Here is a 15,651-nt window from a genome sequence, read left to right as displayed (position 1 = left end):
TCTCAATGACATCTTTAGGTCAGCACTCTTTTTTAGGTACCAGTCCCTGCACTCTCTCTGTGCCTCTCACCCTAACCGCACGTTGAAGCGTATTCACCTCTACAGAAGAAAGCTCCAGAAGCTCTCACCCCTTCATTGTTTTACCTCTTCCTTGGCAAAGCGGAACACGAGTGGATCATTCTTTGCCTTGGGCCTCTGCTTTGCCATTTGGAACACTTCTGATTGGAAAACAAAAGCTTTTCTCTTAGAAAATACATTTCAAGTTGCGAACAATCAATTTACAAACTATTTTTAGGAATGCCGCCAGCCAAATGTTGGGGAAAGCCTGCATCGTTAATGAGCCACCAGGCAGAGTTTTGGACTGTCATCGCAGCCCCTCCAGGAGTCCAGCTTTAGTGCAATCCCTGCCAAGAATGATGCCTGTTTGATTTTTAAGAAATGAGTATCATTATCAAACATAGACATTTTTTGGGGGGCACACTCTTCTAAAATATCGTCCATTATTAGACAGGATGCTAGCCAACATGCAAGGAATTTAAATGTTAGATTTCTCAGGGTGGGTTCTTTTAAAATGAGAGCCAGGGACAAGGTCCTGGGTCCAGGTAGTTTGTTTGAGAGGTGATCCTGGAAAGGAGGCATGAGGGAACAGAGACAGAGAAGGAGACAGAAGGAGAAGCCAAAATGAAATGCACAGTCGAGGACATTGGGGCTGTGGGCTATGAAGCTTTGGTCCTCAAGGACTTTGGGGAATTGCAGAGAGCACTTCCCGAATCATCCTCCTGAAAGAAGGGTGTTGGAATCATCCTCCTGAAAGAAGGGCTCTAGAGCATCGTCTAGTTTCTCACCATCAGATGACGATTGCCTCTGGGCATTAACTCTTTTCACACTTCTCCATACCTACTTGGGAGAAGGTGCTGGGACAGAATGTGCTTAAAACAGGGCCCAGCAGAACATGATGGGACGTCACTCACCTGTAACTGTTCACCACTTCTGTGGCTTCAGTCAGGTGTAGGCCAAGGGAAGGTGGCTCGGGTGCCGGAAGCAGCTGCCATATTGGAATTCCTTCTTTTCCTCATGGATCTGATCACTGTGCTCGTCAACTGAAAGTTAACAGCACTATGGATTAGGAGTGGCCTATTGTATCTTCCTTTTACAAGTGACATATGATTAAAGTATTGTAACCGGAACACAATGGATGTAACATTGGATCAGCGAAGATGCTTTTGGCTGCAAACCGAAGCCGGCTGAAGTCAAGATGATGGCAGAGAAGGATGGAGTCTGATACTGCACCCATGCTGGGAGCTGTTAAGCCTTCCAGCCGCGGGCAGCTCGCTGGGGTCCTTCCACCGGCTGAACGCGGGGATGACTCCCTCGTCTATATCTCAGTGTCTCCAGCAGTCAGGTGTTCGGGTTCCCAAATGGTCAGGCTTTATAAACATCTATGCTCTGTTTAAGCCCTCAAAATTATTAATTGCTTAAGAAAGAGGTACTATCTTATTCCTCTTCGGGTCTGACCGTCTCCCACAGTGCCCTGCACGCAAGGGGCATCTAGGAAACATTGACAGATTATTTGATGACATATAAATATGATTTAATGTCCGGGGCAGTTTATGTCCTCAAAAACTGCCAGTAGACAAAGGCAACTGATTAGGAAATGGGTTCCTCCCAGCTACGGAAGCAGGAAGGGCCCCACTTGGAGCCGCTGACATACAGAAGGGTGTTCAGCATTCCAGAGGTGACCAGTAAGGCTGTGTTTCTTAACATCTCCCCCACCTGATACCATATCCCTTGGAACACTGATCTTTAAACTCTACCTATTTTCCCAGATCCTTTTCCTTTCACTCCACCCATATTCTCGTAAGCCGCCCAGCATTCATCCTAATTAAAATCAGTGCAAAATTACACGGAGGAAAATCTGGAAGAGGCTCCTGGTCACCCAGGTTGATAGGACCAGCATTTTTCTTAAGAAAGTAAGACCCATGAGAAGACATTATGATGCCCTGATGTCTCTTTGATGGTCTCCCCATCATGAAGAAGGGAACTAACATTAAAAACAAAACAAAACAAAACCCACAAAACCCTACTTAACATTCTGCAGTGGGTGGTCCTTTCCAGTGCAATTAGTTTCACAGGGTACTTATCCGTTCTTACATTTGCTAAAGGGCAAGGTAGCCTGTTAGCTCATTGTGTCTCTCCTCAGCCTTTCAAACTACATAGAGTGTTTTAGCCAGAAAAGAGCTGAACCTCACGCCCTCCAATAAATTGTATAATTGGAAAGCAATAAATTTAAAGATCTAAAAGGAACAGAATAAAGAAAGTGTCAAACAATAACTTACTCTAATTAATAACCATTTATGTCTCCCATTTGGTAAAATGCTTTGCAAATGTAATCACCTTTGAGTTTAAAGTACTATATTCATTTTGTGAGTAGAATATGATTTCATTTGTGAGAAAGAGAATTAAATACGGCTTTTAATCAACCTGGAGCCCCTTTAAAACTAAGAGCTATTTAGCAGGAGTTCTACAAATTATAGGAGTCTTGTGAAGAAGTAATCTGTGCGGTGACTTAAAAATCTAACATCACCACAGTAGCTAACTTTTTATTTATTTCCAATCAGTAGAAAATTAAACTTGAAATACAAAAGCATATATATACATACACAGTACTAAAACTGTTACAGTGTTTAAAGATCTCAAACTTTAGCACTACTTTTAAAAGTCACGTCTTTAGTTGTGACTTGATTTTTCACAATTTATTGTTTTAAGTGATATGCTGCCCTAATTAGAACTAGCATTCAATTATTGAGTTCCAACTGTAAAAAATTTCTAAAGAGACTTCAAATACTAATAACTTCACATTAATTGCTCTAAAAGTTTAGTATCCATCTTACGAGAGACAAATGTCATTTTCTGGAAAGCTCAGTGGTTTCTTTCCCTAACTTCCAACTAGCTTGTAGAAATCCTTGAAATCTTTTTTTAAGAGAGGTGTGTGCTACATAGGAGTCAGAGACATGACAGTCCATGTGCTGGAGTGAATAATAAATGGAAAGCCTTTGCAAGCTCTGATTAAATGTTCACTGCTTCTGGGGTCCAGAGGGAAGGAAGGAGAATGGTGGCCTTTTGCCCTCGAACACTTTACTCTGAAAATTTTCAAATAGAGAAAATTGAAAAGGTTTTTATTGTAAATACCTGTATGCCCATCCCTAGAGGCAAAAATTGGTATTTTGCTCTATTTGGTTTATCACATACTTGTGTTTTCCTCTATTTACTCATCAGTCTAATATACTTCGTAATAAAAATCAAAGTAAGTTGTAATCTCAGTACATTTCCTTCTCAATATTTCAGCATGCATATAATTAGCTAGAGTTCTATATTTATTTACACTTCTATATGAGGTTTTTACTTTGGTAGAAATTTATGTAAAAACACGTAATCTTGAGTGTCTCATGTGACAAGTTTTGGCAAGTGCCTGTACCTGGATAACTACCATAACATAGAACATTATCACAGCTCCAGAAGCTTCCTTCTTGTCCCATTCCAGTCAATTCCTGCACCTACTCCCCCACTCCCAGGCAATCCCTGTTTGTATTTTTTTCATCATAGAATTGTTTTCTCTTTTCTAGAACTTTATATAAATAGAATTACCTAGTACATACTTTTCTGTATAAGGCTTCATTCACTTGCATAAAGTGTTTGAGATGTATTTGTATCATTGCCTATTGAGTGGTTTTCTTTTTATTATGTTGTGGTATTTCTTTGTATGAATTTAACAACTTCATTCGACCATTCTCCCATTGATGGATGTTTAGGTTGTTTCTGGTTTGGGACTATCTTGAATAAAGCTCCTTGTGCATGGTTTTTGTGTTGTTGTTGTTGTAGACACGTGCTTCCATTTCTCTTGGACCACTAGAGTTTCCAGAAAGGAATATATCTTCAGTTTTTATTATCTTTAACTTTAGCCCATGAGACCTAGAGAACTGTAAAATAGTAAATCTGTATTGCTTTAAGCCCCTACGTTTGAGGGGATCTGTTACAGCATCCCTAAAACACTAATACAGATCTTGCTACTCCAAAGTGGGGTTTTTGCTATAATAAATACCTGAAAATATGAAAGTGGCTTCAGAATTGGGCAATAGGGCGCCTGGGTGGCTCAGTGGGTTAAAGCCTCTGCCTTCGGCTCAGGTCATGATCCCAGGTCCTGGGATTGGGGCCCCACATCGGGCTCTCTGCTCAGCGGGGAGCCTGCTTCCCTTCCTCTCTCTCTGCCCGCCTCTCTGCCTTCTTATGATCTCTGTCAAATAAATAAATAAATAAATAAATCTTAAAAAAAAAAAAAAGAATTGGGCAATAGACAAAGACTGGAAGTATTTTTGATTGAAGAGTCTTAATTACTTTGAACAGATTCTTAGTAGAAATAGAGATTTTAAAGACTCTGCCAGCAAAGACTCAGAGGAAGTGAGGACTACAGCAGAGAAAACATAAATTTCCTTGAGAATACCTCAGTTGTCAGGAATATACTGTTGGCAGAAATATGACTTCTAAGGCACTGCTGAGGAGGGCTTTGGGGGAATTTGTCACTGAAAACTAGAGGAAAGGGGATCTTTATTTTACAGGGCAGAAATTATGTCCTACAATTATGTGGAAAGTGGAACTTAAAATTGATGAAATTGTATTTCACTTGAGGAGCTTTCCAAGCAGAGTGTTGAAGGTGCCATTTGGTTTCTTCTTGATGTTAGTAAATAGCAAAATATGAGAGGAAAGAGATAAATGGAGGGCAAAACTGGTAATACAAAAAATCAAAAGGAGCCAGGACATAGTGATTTGGGGAATTCTCAGCTTACCAGATCGCAAAAGACACTAAACATGAGATTCACTATCAGGAAAGCGTGCTGTAGAAACAAAATGGAGGATGTGGCAAGACAACTTTTGCTAATATCTCAGAAGAAGCAAAAGGTCTGAGGATTTACTCACAGAAATGCTTTCTGAAGAGAGTAAGTGTCTGTGACTCATATATCTCCTGAACCAGCAGAAGCAAAAGCAGACATGGGTTACCTAGAAAAGATCTGTGGAAGAAGGTCATGTCTAATGGACTGAATCTCTGAGACACACACGGGAGACCCACAAAATTTTTGAGAACGTTATGCTAGCAGACACACTGTCAGTTTGGACTGAAAAAGACAGAGAAAATATGGAATAACACAGTTGTGAGAAGGACTCCGTGTATCTATACTAGCTTGAAGAAGAAGGAATGGAACCACAAGACAAAGAATGCAGACAGATTTTAGAAGCTGCAATAGACAAGGAAATATATTTTCCCTTAGAGCCTCCAGAAAGAACTGCATCCCTAGTAACACTGATTTTAACTTAGTTAGATCTATGTCAGACTTCTGATCTCTAGCAGTGTGCCATAATGCATTTATGCTGATTTTTTTAGCCTCTAAACTTGAGGGAATTTGCTATGGCGGCCCTAGAAACCTAATACACTTTGGCAAATACCTATGGATGGAATTGTTCATAGAGGAGGAATTTGTCTGCCTTCATAAGAAAATGCCACACTTTTCCCAAAGCGGTTGTAGAGTTTTATACTCCCACCGACAATGTGTAAGTTGCTATAAATCCCTGCCACTGCCTTTTGATATCAATCCTTTCAATTTAAGTCACTCTAGTCATTTGTAGTAGTGTCTCATTATGCTTTTCATTTGAATTTTTCTGGTGACAAACTATAATGAGTATTTTCTCATGTATTTATTTATTTTCCTTTACTAAAGTTATGGTCAATTTTTTTGGTGCACTTTTAATTAGGTTGTTCAACTTATTTTTGAGTAGAATGAGTTCCTTATATATTTTAGATACAAGCCCCATTTCAGATATATATGTTATGAATATTTCTTGGGGTCTGTGCCATTTCTATTGATTTTTGAATGATGTCTTTGGTGAGCAGAAATTTAAAATTTTTCCCATATGGATATTCTTAATGTAGTTTACTGAACATATTTTTCATTCCTCATTGAGTTGTTTTGGTACTGTTTTCAAAAAATCAAATGACCATGTATGTCGGTCCATTTCTGGGACCTCAATTTCTGAGAGCTTCATTATTCTCCATTAGTTTATTTGTCCCCGTGTCACCCTGTCTTGATTTCTATATTTAAAGATTATCTTAAAGTCAGGTAATTAAACTCTCTAACTTTGCTCTTCTTTTTCAAAATGACTTTGAATAATTCTTTTTTGCATTTCTATACAAATTTTAGAAACAGCTTGTCATTTTTGCAAAACTCCAAGTGGTTAATGATTGGGATTGAGTTGTATCTGTGGATCTATTTGGGGAAATTGGTTAACAATATTCAATTGTTTAGTCCATGAACATGGTATATCTTTCTGTTTATTTAGATCTTCTTGAATTATCTTCAGCAGAGTTTTTAAGTTTTTCAATGCAGATCTTACACCTCTTTTGCCAAATTTATTCTTAAGAATACTTTTTGAAACTATTAGAAGTGGAATTTTAATTTTTTTTTTAATTTTCTGTTGTGTGCTTTTGAATATATAGTATCAAATTGGTTTTTCTATATTGGTACAAATCCCTGTAACTTTGCTAAACTCAACTGTTAGTTTTAGTAACTACTAAAAAAGATTTGATTATGAATAATCAGGTCATCTGCAAATATAACCAGCTTTACTGCTTCCTTTCTAATCCTTATGCATCTTTTTTTCTTTTCATTGCATTACTACGTTGGATTCAACCTCCAGTTGGTTAGAAATTTTAGGACCAGAAATTCTTGCCGATCTCAGGGGAAATTTTTATACTTAAACTGCAGGTACAAAACTACTTATAGGCTCTTTTGTAGATGCCCTTTATCTGATTGAAGAAGTCTCCTTCTATCCTTAATTCTCTGAGGCTTTTTATCATGAATCAGTGTGACTTTTGTCAAATGGTTTTTCTGCATCTGTTGATTTTTTTTCTCCTTCATTCTGTTAAAATGGTGAATTACATTGACTTAAACAAATCTAGTATTCTTGGAATAAACTCAACTTGATTTGTGATTGATTGTTAATTTTATGTATCAACTTGACTGGACTAAGGCTGCCCAGAGACCTGGTAAAACATTATTTTGTGTGTGTCTGTGAGGGTGTTTCTGGAAGGAATGAGCATTTGAACCAATGAACTGATTAAGGCAGCTAGCTCTTCCCAATATGACTGAGCACATCTCATCCAATTCCTTGAGTCCCTAAACAGAACAAAAAGGAAGACATCAGTGCTCCTGATTCTCAAGCTTTGAGACTCAGATCAGGACTTACACCGTCAGCGTCCCCAGTTCTCAGGCCTTCACACTGAGATTATATCACAGCTCTCTTGGTTCTCCAGCTTCCAGAGGCCAGAGTGTGGGACTTCTCAGCCTCAATAATCATGAGTTAATTCCTATAGTAAATATCCTCTTGTATATACTCATATATATGCATATGTGTGTGTGTGTGTGTGTGTGTGTGTGTGTGTGTCTATCTCCTATTAGATATATATCCCCTATTAGTTCTGTTCCTCTGGAGAACTTTGATTCTTAAACATGGTTATTATATTATATTGTATTATACTTAATATAATATATATTGCTGAATTAACTTTGTCAACATTCTGCTAGGAAAGTTCATGAAGGATGTTGGTCAGTAATTTTATTTCTAATTTTTTTTTTTAAGATTGTATTTATTCATTTGACAAAGACAGAGAGAAAGATCACAAGTAGGCAGAGAGGCAGGCAGAGGTGGAGGGGGAAGCAGGCTCCCCACTGAGCAGAAAGCCGGATGCGATGAGAGGCTCCATCCCAGGACCCTGAGATCATGACCTGAGTTGAAGGCAGAGGCTTAACCCAAGTAGCCACCCAGGCATCCCTATTTCTAATGTTTTTATCAGGTTTTGGTGTCATGGTTTGCTGGTCTCATTAAACGAGTTTTGGAAAGAGCTTATCTAAGATTGATTTTCCTCAATCCTATGTTAAGATTCCTTAACTATTTGATAGAACTCATAAGCATAATTATGTGGTACTAGAATTTTCATTGTATAAAGATTTTAGATAAAATTTCAGCTTCTCTAGTAGACATGGGGCTATTCAGATTTTCTATTTTATCTTACATCAGATTGGGAAAGATGTTTCTCAAGTTTTTTTAAATTGTCAAATTTATTGCAAATTTTTCTTTGAAATATTCATTTTATTCTTTTTATGTCTGTAGGCTCTGTACTGGTCATTCCCTCTTTAGTTCCTAATATTCATAATTTATGTTCCTTCTTTTTTTATTCCTGATCAACTTATCTATGGTTTTACCAATGATAGGAGGGTGAGAAAATAGAGATGGTGCATAATTCAGAATGCCTGGGCTTACTGGTGGGCTGAGAACTGACATGGATTGCTTCCCAAAACATTTTTACTGGTGGGTCATATAATGAAACATTTATTGTATGTAAAATTATACAACCATATCACTATTTCACGGCACTTTTTCATTTACCTATCCATACATAATGATGCATGAGCACACAAGGTATGTGGGGAAAAAAGAGTTTAACAAAAAATATCATCATAGCATCAAAGTTAGGCAGTATAACCTAGTGGTTAAGAGACACGCCTCTGGAAACCAGAGAGACCAGTGAACCATATTCTGGCTTCAGTGCTTGCTAGCTGGGGACTTATTTTTCCAAGCATCTAATGTTGTTGGGATTAAATAAGATAACATGTGTAAAGTATTACTTGCAATTTTTAGCTATCATTTCTATCACTACTACTGGTATTACTAATCTGGTCAGATTTAATCTTAGATAACAGAGTTTGGTTTATTTTTGTATGTGTTTTTCAGCTGTTGCATTGTCTCAAGATTTTTACTTCCTGTCCTCAACTTTGTGAAATGCTGCTTAGCATTATTTTATGAGGACTGTGGTCCTAAGTTATCTCCAGAGAAAGTTCGGACATCAGATGGAGTGTTGTTCTTGATTGATTGATTTCCGTACCATTTTCCTTCGCATAGTTCTTTGGGAGATAAAGAGGTATTGGCCAAGACTTTTTCCCTGTGTTCTTCAAAATTATCTAAGTCCAAAAAAGACATTAAAATATAACCCCAAGCAAACAGGAAACTGACTTTTTCTTTTGGGAACTTAGTCAAAAGCCAACTTTTTGTGGTTTATGTGAAGGTTCCTCCCACAAAGTTCAGAAATTCATCTTACATTTTCAGTCTCTTATTTTCCTCTTTTTCTAGGCTACCTGCAGAGATGCCTCTCCCTCTTGTACCTTACAGAAGCTGACCACAGAGAAACCTGTGTGCAGATTTTTTTTTCTTTCTTTTTAGTGCTTTTTCCTTCTTACAAAACAAAGCTTTGTTTTTTTTTTTTTTTTTTTTCTTTTCCTTCCAAGATGAAGACAACCCCATAGAAATACCAGACAGCCACACTGGCTTCAGGCAGCTATAAATAATCCCCCTGTCCACAACCAAATACAAGTACCTGGCACGCTGTTGATACAGCCTATTAATCATTACTTAGTCAAGGGAAACGTGAAGAAATGGGCAAGCCTGGACAGTAGATGTATCTTTTGTAGAGATACTCTTTTGGCTCATTATATAACTGCCTGTATTTTATAGCCAACGTGTTTTAGGGTAAGACTGTCGAGCTATCCTTTGAACTCCCGGCAATTTTTTTGCTTTATGAAAGTGACAAAGATGGGCAATTTTATTCGGAAGGAAAAGAGAACTCCATGAGTACTCTTTCATCGAGTGGGTACGTCGACTTGCTCTCCTCATTGCAAGTCCTCTTTCCATCTTTGAATACATATATTCGCACATTTTCAGGGAACAGCAACCTCGGTGTGTATATTGGTCTGTGTTCTGTTTTTCACTTGCTACTACTTTCTATTCGCATTTCCACGTAATGATGCAAATTGTATATTTGCCATCAATGACCATGGGGGTCACTCTATCACGTTAAGATAATTTAGTGTTCTTAGCTATTCTGTGACTGAGAATTTGGATTGTTTCTAATTTTCTAGCTCCTCTAGTGTATATTGGGCACTAAGGATTTCACTGTCTTCCCTCCTTTTGGGGGTCATTTCCATGTATATTATGCACAGTTCTGTATATTATATTAAAGCTTTCTTTGGTGCGAGAGATGATCATAAGGAAAGCTTTATTCTGAGTTAATTTTACTAGTCATTTTACTCTAAACATTCCAGCAACTGTACTTTTTATAAGCACATTCTGTATTTTTTCTACCCATGAGGCATTTTAGAATCATAAAGTCAAAGTAAGAGAAAATTTATTCAACAAATATTTATTGTGTGCTATTTAAACACTAGATGTTCTGTCAATCTAAGCCCCTCTCTTTTATAAATGAGGAAAGTGAGACCAGAAACTCTGGGATTGAAATACTAGTACTTTGGTTTTACATTTGAATATGATTTGTTGCCTTTTAAAAGTTTTACCTTTAATTATTACCCATAATTATCCCATTATATTGTACCCATGGTCCCATAAGGTGAAAGAGGGCATATTTACTGTCTCTTGTTTTATTTTGCTTTATATTACAAATGAGATCTGATACAGAACTGATCCAAAGTCACACAGTTAATTTTTGATCAAGTATGGATACATTTTAGTGACTTCTTTTCCATGATTCTGTCCTTAACACAATGCATATCTTCCAAAATTAAAAAGGTAAGCCAATTCATATATGTAGGAATGTAACATACGTACTACTTTTTATAACTGGATTACTAAGACTTAGTCTTCCCAATATGGGATCCAATCATTCTCAAATATCAGATCATTAAACACATTATTTCCTAATAGCTCAATGGGCAAAGGATATCATTTAAAAATTCATTTTAAAAAGTATGTATTGGATGACTTTTATATGTGAAGCATTCATCCCAGTGTTAGGGATTCAGCAAAGAGCAAAATAGATACAGTCCCTGTCTCGTGGCCAGTATATATGGAATTAACATACTCAACCTTATTAATGTTCAGAAGTCTACAGAAAGAAAAGCAGTAATTGTGTGGTTTTTATCACTCTAGTATCAAATCAATTCTTTAAAACTAAGAGAGAAAATGCTCAAGACCTGCGAATTTGTAAGAAACGGATGCTCTCATACAATTTCCTATAAAAGGAACTGTGATATTAGAATCACTTTCTGGGAAAGATATTTTGCAATATACAGAGAGCCTTTGAAATCATACTTTTTCACTTGATCTTAGCCAAAAGGCCAAGAAGGGATGGAAATCATACTTTTTGATCCAAAAGTCTCACTTCTGGGAATCTTTCCATGCACAAAGATGTTCATTTCAGAGTTCTTTATAACAGTTTTTTTTTTTTAAGGGAAGTGTAACAATAAAACAATTCAGAAAAATACATGCAATAATACAAAACACAGGCTTGCCAATGTGGTATTTATAAATCGTGTGTGTAGGAAAAAAAGACAATATAAAGTGGTATATTTAGTACGATCTAAAAGGAAAATACCAAAGTGATCACAAAATTATGGATGGTTTACTTTTCTTCTGTTACATGTTTTGGTGCTTTCTAGATTTCTATAGCAAGGTTTTATTACTTCTATAATCAGAAGGAAACTTCAGCTCTCCTGCCCCCCAAATAACGTGTTGGCTACAGATCTATTTGTCTTTGTGGACACAGAACACTGAAAATGCCCATGGGAAGGGATGAATACCAAGGGACAGATGGGGGATGTGTTTTTATTTTTCTCAGTCGTCATCTTGTTTTAACCCTCCTTTTATCTTCTTTGTCCTGGACTTACATACCACTGGGTCTCCAAAAAAGAATTTTCAAAAATTAATGTTAGATTAAAATTTCATCCTCGTGCTTTAGAGACTAGATTAGAGCCCACAGTCATTATGTCTTTGGGGTCTGAAATACAAGTGTCTTTGGGCAACTAGAATTATTCTCTAGTTCAGTAAGCTTCCTGGGTCTATGATCCCAAGTGATCTCAGAACCACACCCATCTAGAAAGGGTGGGAATAAATTCTGGCAAAAGGCTCAAGAAAACTTGCTGGTAGCATAGGAGGAAATTTTCTCCTTCAGCCTCATCTTGCCACAGCTTTTCCAGGAACTGCTTGTGGGTTTATCTGCCCAGAAGGCTCAGCGTGCAAAGGCAAGGTCAGCTCAAGAGTTAAGTTTGGCTGGGCCAGGAGAGTGCTGGGGAGGAGTCTAAGAAGCTGGGGGAGGGGGGCAGGAAACAAGCCATAAGGGGACTGTGATGCTGACCAGCTGTTCTCAGGCCCCGGAGAGACTTCCGATGACCTGACCCTCCTCTCCTCTAGTCGCTTCTGCTTGTCCTGGTGCCAGCTGCCATGTGGCTGTGAGGCTCGCTCATTTAATAGAATGAAACAGTGGAACAAATCTTGGCTACCCAAAGAACTCTCACCAAGCATCACTTGGTGACTGAGCCATGCTACATCCTTAAAGAAAAATCCTCTGCTAGCCACTGTATGGTTAATATTGCCATTTAGTTGGAAATATTGCTGGGAAAGCCATATTTGGAAGGATTTAGATTATAGATGTTTATTCATTTTATCATGAATACCTGCGTTTATATATGCATATGTGTGCATTGTGCAACAATTATATTTACAACGAAATATTATACTTTACTAGATCCTGTTGCGTTATGTTATACTAAATAAAACCTTAAAGGTGAAACTAATTCAGAATGCCCAAGTATTTTCCAAAAGAAAACTTATTTCATTTAATTCAACTTGGGACCCTGACGAGGTAGAGAAGCTCTGTGCCTTGCATCAAGTAAGTTCTACTGAAATGTTTGCACTCAGCTGAAAATGCGCTGGAAAGAGGGGCAGGGAGCCATGTATGCGGTACTGTGCAAAAACCCTGCAAAAACTCTGGACCGGCTAACTCACTGCAGAGTTTGAGGAAGAAGGTTACTCTCCACCCCTGAGTCTTCAGTTTCTATATCTGTAAGATGAGGGCATGGAATGAGGAGCCCTCAAAGTCCCCTTTCAGCAACCTGACCCGAAGCTGATGTGCTGAGCTCCCCGGAATCCCGCCACATCCCTCTCCAGGATCCAGACTCCGGTCCGCCTCCATTCCAGGCTTCTAAGCATGTCCTGTGATTACGGAAGTGTGTGTGTGTCCATGACTTCAGGCAAATGCACATATTCCCAGGGCTAAGAATAGCGAGACACAAGGAAGGGACAGGAACCAGGGAGAAGATAGTGCCGGTGTTGGAGGCAGGGCGGAACATTCTGGAAGAGAAACACAGCCCTGAGGAAACACTCCTGCACCTGGCTACTCCCTCCGGGAATCAGAGCTAGAAGAGCCTGCCGGGGACAGCCCCCAACTCTGTCATCCCTTAGCAAGGACCATGTAATCTGCTGTCACTTAAAGCAACCAATGCCTTTTAATCTCCACAGGATAAGACCAGCCTCTGGGGTTTAGAACTGGCCCCGGAAACTCCAGTGACACAATCCATGGACCTTACAAGGGTTCTCACAATAGCGTGTACTCCTTGGCTTAACCCACCCTTGCTGGGCATCCTTCTAGTGCCAGGAAGCTGTTGGGGATGGAAGCATGAAGAAGCCACAGTCCCCGCCCCCAGGACATCCACACCCAGCAGCAAGAGCCTTCCCCTTAACCATCAATGGGCTTCTCAGTTCTATAAAATTCACAACACGTAGAGTCATCAGAGACATGACCGTGTAGAACCTGCGATGATGTTTTCCTAGGTCCACATCTTGCCTCCTGGTAACGGCCTTTCAACTTGAAACCCGGCCTTCTCTTCTCTGTGTTGTGGTGCTGCCCCTGGGTCCCCACAGACCGTGTTTCTGCTCAGCCAGCCAGCCCCACGGGAGGTCCTGTCAACAGGAGGGCTGCGGGGGGGCGGGGTGGGGGTGGGGTTGCTGCCGGGTGGAAGGAGGAGAGGCGCTCTTTCCTGTCTGCTCCCTGGCCCTGGGCGCGCCGCCCCAGCAGACACAGTTCCCTCCTGTCACAGAAGCTGACTCCAGGTTGCGCATTCCGAACACTCAGAACCCCCTTTCTGCTATTACCCTCAGAGACACCACCACCGGGTTTCTGAGAGTCCGGGTCCAAGGCTCCTCTGGGCTCAGGGACCACCAGTCCCAGCAAGGGGCCTCCCTCCTCCAGAGGCCCAGGCCTCAGTTCTAGGAGGCCCATCCTCTCCTTGTCTCAGATTTGCAAATCATGACAACCTCCTTGTTTCCTGGGGTGGGGCGTCGGGGGGGCTGTTCCCTTTAGCTGCTACCTCCATGCTACCTGAAAAGTTCCCTTTTACCCTTCGGGTGTCCTAGGGAACAGCTTCTAAGAATGGGTCTGGTGTCTGACGGAGAAGGCTCCCTGGCTGAACCGGAAGCTCCTACAGACTGGAGGAAAATGGCAGCAGCTTTGGAGGCCTCCAGCCCCGGATTTGAAATCTGGCTCTTGGGGTCAGTAGCTTTTTGACCTGGAGCAGCTGCCTAATTTCTTCCAGTCTTGTTTGCTTGTAAGAAAGATGAGGCTTCTAGCTGTTGTGAGGGTAGTTTCAGTGCTTGGCATGAAGATAACTAGGGTTCAGTGGAGTCATTAACTTTTACCTTTTCCAACATGAAACCCATGGCGGCGGTCAGATCCAGTCTTGAAATTTGGGTTAAAACATTTTTTTTAATCTTCTGTTTTAAAACCAGAAGCAAGAAGTTTACCTAGAGGGTGAAATAAGAAAATCCACGGCATTCCTTCTTCTGGCAGCCTGGCAAACGTTCTTAGAGACAGGATGATAGTGTGTGGGAACACACCGTGTCTTCAGAAAGAAGCCAGATTTGGTAGGTACGTGACATATGGGTGGCCCTTCCCAGCTACCCAACAGACACGAGTTTTATTTTTGTTTTGTGGCATACTTCATAAAGAGAAAAGATTTCCCCTGCTCTCACCCGTTGCCTGACGTCTCTTCCAAATGTTGAATTCAGGATTCTAATGGAAGCCCTGAGAATGAGCACGGTCTCTCGTGTCCTGGACCTTCTCAAGTCCACGCAGATAAAAGTCGTTCAACACAGAGGGGAGAACAAAGCATCTGTTCTTTTGAGCACAACAGAAAGATAGGCATCCAATCTGGGTAACGGCTGTGTACACAGGAGGAGGAAGTCAGCCGTGTTCTCTTGTTTCATATTTAGGGTTATGTGTAGGGCTGGGCCTGATAAAGGTCTTTGTGTCTGAGTCTGGAAGGTGTACCGTCCAGCCCAATACTTTCCCAGTTCCAAAAGATCTGAATGGGGGACATGGAAGAAATCAGTCCATTTCAGAACATTCTTTCCCCACAGAAGCCTAAGCCTTCTGCAAAGAGAAAAACAGCCCCAGAGATCCTAAGCCATTCATTTCTTAAACGAACTATGCATTTTCCAGCTAACCAGCCTTGAGAGAGCTTGAGAGAGCTGTCATCTTGAGATGACTTTCTTGGCCTTGAAGGAGCTGCGTGTTTCTTTGTGGAGGGGCGGTGACTTCTAGACACAGGAAAGAGACAAGCGATTTGCAGGCGGAGCAGGAGAACGAATCATTCTGCTTTCAGAAGACTTTTCTCATCTCCATACCTGCTTGTTTGGGGGCCCCTGTGCCACACCCTCCGTGGGGCCCTTTCCTGACTATGCTCGCTTCTTCTGGAGCAGGGA

Source organism: Mustela erminea, chromosome 2 (assembly GCF_009829155.1).
Source record: "Mustela erminea isolate mMusErm1 chromosome 2, mMusErm1.Pri, whole genome shotgun sequence".
NCBI classification, from domain to species: Eukaryota; Metazoa; Chordata; class Mammalia; order Carnivora; family Mustelidae; genus Mustela; species Mustela erminea.
Note: the sequence above shows the minus strand (reverse complement) of the source record.